Here is a 7,215-nt window from a genome sequence, read left to right on the forward strand (position 1 = left end):
AGGAAGTCTCACTGACTTGCAATATATTTTGGACTACAATCCAAAAGGAATGAACTACAAGGATAGCATCTACAGATGCTTGATGACAGTTTCGATTAAGCACAGTTTTCTGCTCTGCAACACCAACCACACCTCAACACTTCATTGAATGATATATCCTTGTTTGCACATTTACCTCTCTCTGATAATGCAGACACAATACCGACACCTAAATTACATAATTATATAACCTATATATACAAATCATCAACCTTGATAACAAGGTCAGCTAAACCCTCAACCCTCAACTCATAATTACAAAAATTATATTACGCGATATAAAGATCAACCATCGGACCAATATTATGATTTACATTACATAGTAGGGACGTAATTCAAGTTTCCAAATGCTTACATCCACCGAAAATCCCGCCAAGATCAACCGCAACACGTTGCACCACCAAAAATACTACATAACACGCAAATCATCACCGGTTCATAGAAATCACCAAAAACTCACACAATGATCAATGTGGATTGCCAAAACAAATAGGACACGACTAGGAAACACCAGCAAGCACGTTTGAATCATCTGTAACAATTACACCAATACCTCTTTTCAAATCTTCATCGGTCAACGTCTCAAAGCTCAAGAACACAACCAATCAACAACTATCATGAGGAAAGATAACTTGTAGAGCACCAAATCATGAACCATCTAAAATGAAGATACGCAAGATAATCTGGTGAAGGAGCACCCAAAGACATAAATGAAGACACAAATGAAGTCTAAAAGATCCTAATATCATCCATGAGTTGAAAATGGTCATCTGTATTAGGTTGATAGTTTTGTGAGTCAATAAGACCCAATTGATGTAAGGCATTGTCATGGTTGCATTTTATGAGCCACCATGCATAAATGACCATGTGGGTCAATAGGAGTCTAGGCACGAGTCAAAAAAATAAATATTGGTCCTAGAAACATTAGACCAATCCTTGGAATAGGTCGAATACACCTTGGAGTCGCCAAATTTGAAAATTGCAAGTTGACAACTTTTGTTGTCATTGCAAAATGTTGTAAAAAAGGATAACTAATCCTCCAATGGTTCCAAAGTTTGAAAAGTTGTTGGTGTTAGATTCAATGACAGTCCCAAAGACATTGAGAGGTGGAGGTGAATCAGTGTCTAACCGGTTAGCAGAATATTTAAACTTATTTATAACTTTGCAACCCAAAACAATGTACCAGTAAATAAGAATTAATGCAATAAACAGAAATAATAGAGACAACATAGAAACACACCATAACACAAGATATTTAACGAGAAAACCTAGTGTGGGAAAAACCTTGATGGGATTTGTGACCCACAATATTTACTCACTAGCCAATGACTAAATACTACATACAATGAGGGGCCAGCACATGTAGGGAGGCCAACAGCCTAGAGCTCACTGCTCAATAAAGAGTCACACTGACTACAAAAATGGATTAGCAAATCCAATACAATGTACTGCTCAAAACATCATCTCTAATGCCAGGTTCAGTATCGGTTTAAGCTCAGTCTATAACCAAAAACCTTCACTATCAACTATATCACCTTATACAATAAAATTGTCTCCTCACACACCTATATCTCTCATACAACTCCCATCTCTCTCTCATATCAAAATGACCTATAAGATCTCATACATATATGAGTCTTTTACAATATACCATGTCGGATTACAAAAGATAATTAAATTACAAAATAATTTATATAAACAAAACTTTATCCCATGTCAACTGGAGTGTCGGTATGCATTGTTGCCGATGTAATCTGAATGTTGGTGAAGTGTCTGTCAATGCCTATATCTGTCAGTGTATGAAGTTTGTGATGTCGAGCATGTAGAAACCAATTGCCGGTGAGTTTTTAGTTGGTTTCCATCAATGATAACATCAACTATTCTCATAAGAGTGTAGAATGCCAACAATATCCCCCTTTGGCATTGTTGGCAACACTCATGAGAAAAATCAAAACCGTTATCCAAAAATTAAAATCCAAAAAGATGTGCTCCCCCTGAGAAAATGATCTCCTTTGTACATGCATTTTTCTCTCCACTATTCCCCCTTTGACATCAATGACAAAGGATGCCATAAATAATCAAAAGAGTACAAAAATGGTACCTCAAGGTTTGTAACCGGTTGGTTACAATCTGAAATATGTCCACCAAAACCATATTCAAGCTTTGCATAAATTTGTTGCTATCATCTAAAGTTTCCTCAGTCTGTTGGATCATACCGGTGAGATAGTACATTTGCTTCTCTAGTGGTTGCTCTCCTTGTACTGTTGCCTTAGATAATTTAACTCTCTGAGAAATCAAATTATCCAATCTTGGACCAAGTTTATCCTTTAGTTCCTGAGCATTAGACCTTATTCTTGCCTTCTCTTTCTCAAGTTTTTCCAATTTCTCCTCAAAAACTGCCATTTCTTGTTCAAAAACTGATATAAGTCCGGATGAACCTATAATATTGTCTGCAATGTCAGCAATTTCCTTTTGTGTAATTTTTTATCTCCTCATCAATGTCCTCAATTAAATAGTGAGGTTTACATGCTTCCCTATATATCTCCTTATACTCTAAAATTGCAGAGTTGAGTACCGGTAAAAGTGTATCCACATGATCAATACATTTCTTTATGGTGTTTTCAAAGAATGTATTCTTCTCTTTTTCAACTCTCTCCTTTATGATATCCTCATTCACATTGTCTATAGTTATCACATTATCAGCAATGAATTTGGACAATGTGTCCAATTTTCCTAAAGAATCCTTAATGTGATCTATTTGACATGTAGGTGCAATCATTTTTAGAATAGGTAAGGTGTTATCAATTGCCTTAAAATCCAATTCATTGCAATCAATTATCCTCTTAATAGAATCCAAAAGTACCTCTGTTATGTTAGTGGGTCTGAATTCACCTGTAGATGTACTCAGTTCAGCTATAGATTTCATCTCAACAGATCTCTGACCAATCACCTTCACTATGTATTCTTTATTTCCATCGGATGTATCCATTTTTATTTTATTTTATTCTAGTGGATCTGTCTATGTTTGCACCTCTACCTTTACTGGTTTCTCAGATTGTTTTAGTGTCTCTGTAACTGTCGGTTTCTCAGTCTCAACATGAACCTCTACCTCAGTTTGTTTCTTTGAAAGTTCTACTGTCGGTTGCTCTGTTTGAGTTGGTATGTGTCGGTTTCTCTGAAATCTTGCTATTGTCAACATTATCTGTCTTAAACTCTGTAGTTTTCTTGTCCACAACAATGTTTACCTCCTAAGTATCTATATTCATTGTAAACAATATCTTAGACTCTGGATTAGTATTGTCAAGAGTTATAACTTCATTATCGATAACCGATGGATCTTTAGTGTGTACCAGTGGTGTATCCAAAGGTGGCGGTGGAAGATTATCTGTAACCTTTATGTTTGGATTACCACCAACTTTTCCTTTACCCTTGTCCTTGTCTTTCTAATATACTTTGAATGTCTTCTTAGGTCTGCTCCTTTACTCTTTCTTTTCCTTTTCAACAAATAATATATCCCATTTATCTCCAATCTCATCAGCAATCTCCTTAACTCTTCCAGCCATCAGGTTTACTTGTCAGTGTCCACTAACTAATACTGATTGATTAGCATCAGAAATAACTTCATCTATCTCTTCCTTGGAGTTTACTGGATGAACAGCTGAGAGTGCTTCAACTTTCAACTTCTTGTCCATTTCCATCATAGATAGCCTTTTGGCTTCTAATATCATGTATAAATCATTTGGTAGCTCATCAATCACTTCTATCAAAACTTTCTTATAAATGTCTAAGTGCAAAATAATACTTTCTTCAATTGTGCTTTTGTCAAAATCATTGGAGGAAATATACCATTTATTTACTTTAGATAGATTACCTTCCTTTGTAATCTCATTCAATAGATCATTCAGTGTGGGGGTAACTGGTGTCTATTTCTTCTTAGGTGTAAGTTTCTTCTTCGATTCCCTAACTACCTGTTGTTTCTTCCTTAGCATCCTGATTTTTTTAGGTGAAGGAGAGGGTACCGGTGAGGGTTTTCTCTTCCTTTCTACTCTTTTAAACTTAGCAGCCTTACCACTGTCAGTATCAAAGGATGTTACAACCGGTGAAACATGTGCTTCAAGTTGTAGTCCTTCAAGCTCACTAGTTGATATACCACTGATGTTCATGATATTTTCCTTGATTTCCTTTAACTTCTTGGAGGCATCTCTAATAAATTTTTCTCTTCTCTTTTTCCTTTTCTCCATAGATATATTTCTCTCTATGGTTTCTGCATTTCCAAAGAATTACTTAGAAGGCTCTCTTGGTGCATCAAGTAGAGCTTTAGCATAAGCTTCCAGAATAGATAGGTCTACCTCATAACCCATCTCAGTAACCTAAATATTTCTAGGGCTTACTGCTTCCATCCAAGCTTCATCTCTCTTAATCATAAAATATATTTCCTTGTCATATTTATCAACTATGCTCTATGGTAGTCTCTCCCTTACTCTCATCTTAGATTGGAATGTTTTAAAGTAGTTCGTAATGTTCTTAATACTGTCAGTGCCCATACTGGTGAAAGAATCTTGTATATGTTTTCCTACCAGGATGTCATAACCAAAATATTTGTGACCTATGTCGGGTAACTCCTTGGTAACGTACATCATTAGGCATACTAGAAGGTTTCCAAAATGGAAAGTATCTTTCTTGTCTCCCTTAATATTATTTAGGTTGTCAATTAATTCATCTTTAAGCCATTTACACACATCAATCTTAACATTATTATTTACTATCTCATATGCACTGTGAGTACATAGGCTAGAAACAGAATATAGTCTATTTGCATGAGTTGCTTTGTAACCTAGTACCATACTCACATATCTCACATTTATATCCTTAACATCATTCACTCTAAGTGACCTGTTATCAGATGTGGCTCTAGTTAAATCCATAACTCATCTGTTAGGTATCTTCTTGGTTTTATCACGTCTACTAACGGTTGAAGGTAAACCAGTAACTGCCTTAATTGCATCCTTTCTTATCTTGTAAACTGATTCCAACCACATGAACTCTCCATGGACTTTGATTAATTCAAGTCTAACAACTTCCTTTGGAAATTCAGGAATGTTCAGAATCTCTACAAAACTTAAATCTTCCACAATCTTATGTTCAAGTTTAATCACTCCATTTCCATTGATAATAACCTCATTGAATATCTTTTTTAGATCCTCAATCCCTAGGTTTTCTATGTTATAATGTAAGTAAATTCTAGGGTCTTCTGCAAATGCTACACCCTTTGGTATTTTTGAAAAACCTCCTACAGAGTCATCTTGTTTCGCAATCTCACGGATAATTTCAAATACGGGTCTAGGGTGTTTGACATTTTCCACAATGGTAGGGTTTGAAATAAACTCTGGAACAGAAGATGAGGAAGCCATTTCAAAGAAAAATACCTCTTAACTGAAATTAGAATGCCTAAAAATCACTTCGCAGCTTCGCCTTAGAATTCCTTTGCTCAATTTCATGCTCTCTAATTGTTTGAATGCTCGATGAGTTCAAAATGAGGGTTTCTCAGTGCTTTATAGCCAAAAAGGTTCTTTAAACTGCATTAAATGTTCATCGGTTAAGTGAAAACTTAACACATCCGTCGGTAAAGAAGAAATGTATCTTCTCACCATCAATCGAGGGTAGAATGCATGATTTTCAATTTATTGCAATACCCCCTAAGAATTATTCCTTAGTTAGATGAAGAATCTCCTACTGGTGGAGGATTACTTTGTTCTATCGGTGTAGCGATAGTTTCATCGGTTCTCTGATCACTCTTCTTAATCCATTATTTTGAAAATTCTTGCTTTACTTCATCTACTTTTTCTTTGCCCTTCAAACTAGATCCTTTGTTGTTCATCACTGCATTCTTGCTTCTATAGAATTTTGCAATATGTCCAATCTTGTTACATGAATAACAAGTTACATTATTCCTCTGAATAGCCTTTCCATATCCTTGACCGGTTTGTGATCTGCATTGATTAGATAAATGCCCAAATCTTCCACAAATATAGCATTTCAAATTCATTCTGCAATTTTTTGAATTATGACCAACTTTGTTGCATTTGGAACATTAACCGGTGGGTGAGTTTGTATTCTGATTATTTTTGAATCTACACTGATTTGCTTTGTGACCATACTTGTTGCAATTAAAACATTTCCCATTAAATTTATAAGCATTAGGTTGTCTTACTGGTTTGTTCTGATCTTGATTGTTTGCATTACTGGAACTTTCTCCATGTTCAAATCCAAGTCCATTTGTATCTCCATTAGATTTCTGCCTTTTAAGCATGTCATCAAGTTCTTCTGAACTTTTCTTGAATTTATCTTTGTGTTTGTTTACAATAACCAGCTCATTTTCTAGAATTCCAACTTGTCTCACAAGCTCATCTTTATCATGTTGCATGTGTTTCAGATTTGTCTTTAGAATATCATTTTCATGACCAAGTCTCAGATATTTTATTTCTAGCATCATTAAGTCTCCTAGTCAAGTCTTCTTCATTCTTCTTTCTATCTTCAATATCCTTACATAACCTCATAGTCATATCTTGAATTTAATTCTTCATATTATTGTTTTCTTTTCTTAACTTATTTACAATGTCTCTAAGAGTTTCCTTTTCATCATCATCATTCTACATCTTCTCATGAAGTTCCTTTCTCTTATTTTGTGCTATAGCCAGATTTTCTTGAATTCCTTTAATGAATTCCTTAGTAGTCTTTAGATCATCTTCAAGTTTGATATTCTTGAATTTTTATGCATCAATATCTTCAAGATCTCCTTCCAACTATTTTCTTAAATTCTCCATCTGTACCAGTGTTAGAATCTTCCTCAAGTTGTTAGGCTATTGAAAATAGAGGACCAGGCTTTGATACCAATTACTAGATTCAATGAAAGTCCCAAAGACACTGAGAGGGGGGGTGAATCAGTGTCTAACCGGTTAGTAGAATATTTAAACTTATTTATAACTTTGCAACCCAAAACAATGTATCAGTAAATAAGAATTAATGCAATAAACAGAAATAATAGAGACAGCATAGAAACACACCATAACACAAGATATTTAACGAGGAAACCCGATGTGGGAAAAACCTCGGTAGAATTTGTGACCCACAATATTAACTCACTGGCCAATGAATAAATACTACTTACAATGAGGG

Source organism: Cryptomeria japonica, chromosome 4 (genome assembly GCF_030272615.1).
Source record: "Cryptomeria japonica chromosome 4, Sugi_1.0, whole genome shotgun sequence".
Lineage (NCBI taxonomy): Eukaryota > Viridiplantae > Streptophyta > Pinopsida > Cupressales > Cupressaceae > Cryptomeria > Cryptomeria japonica.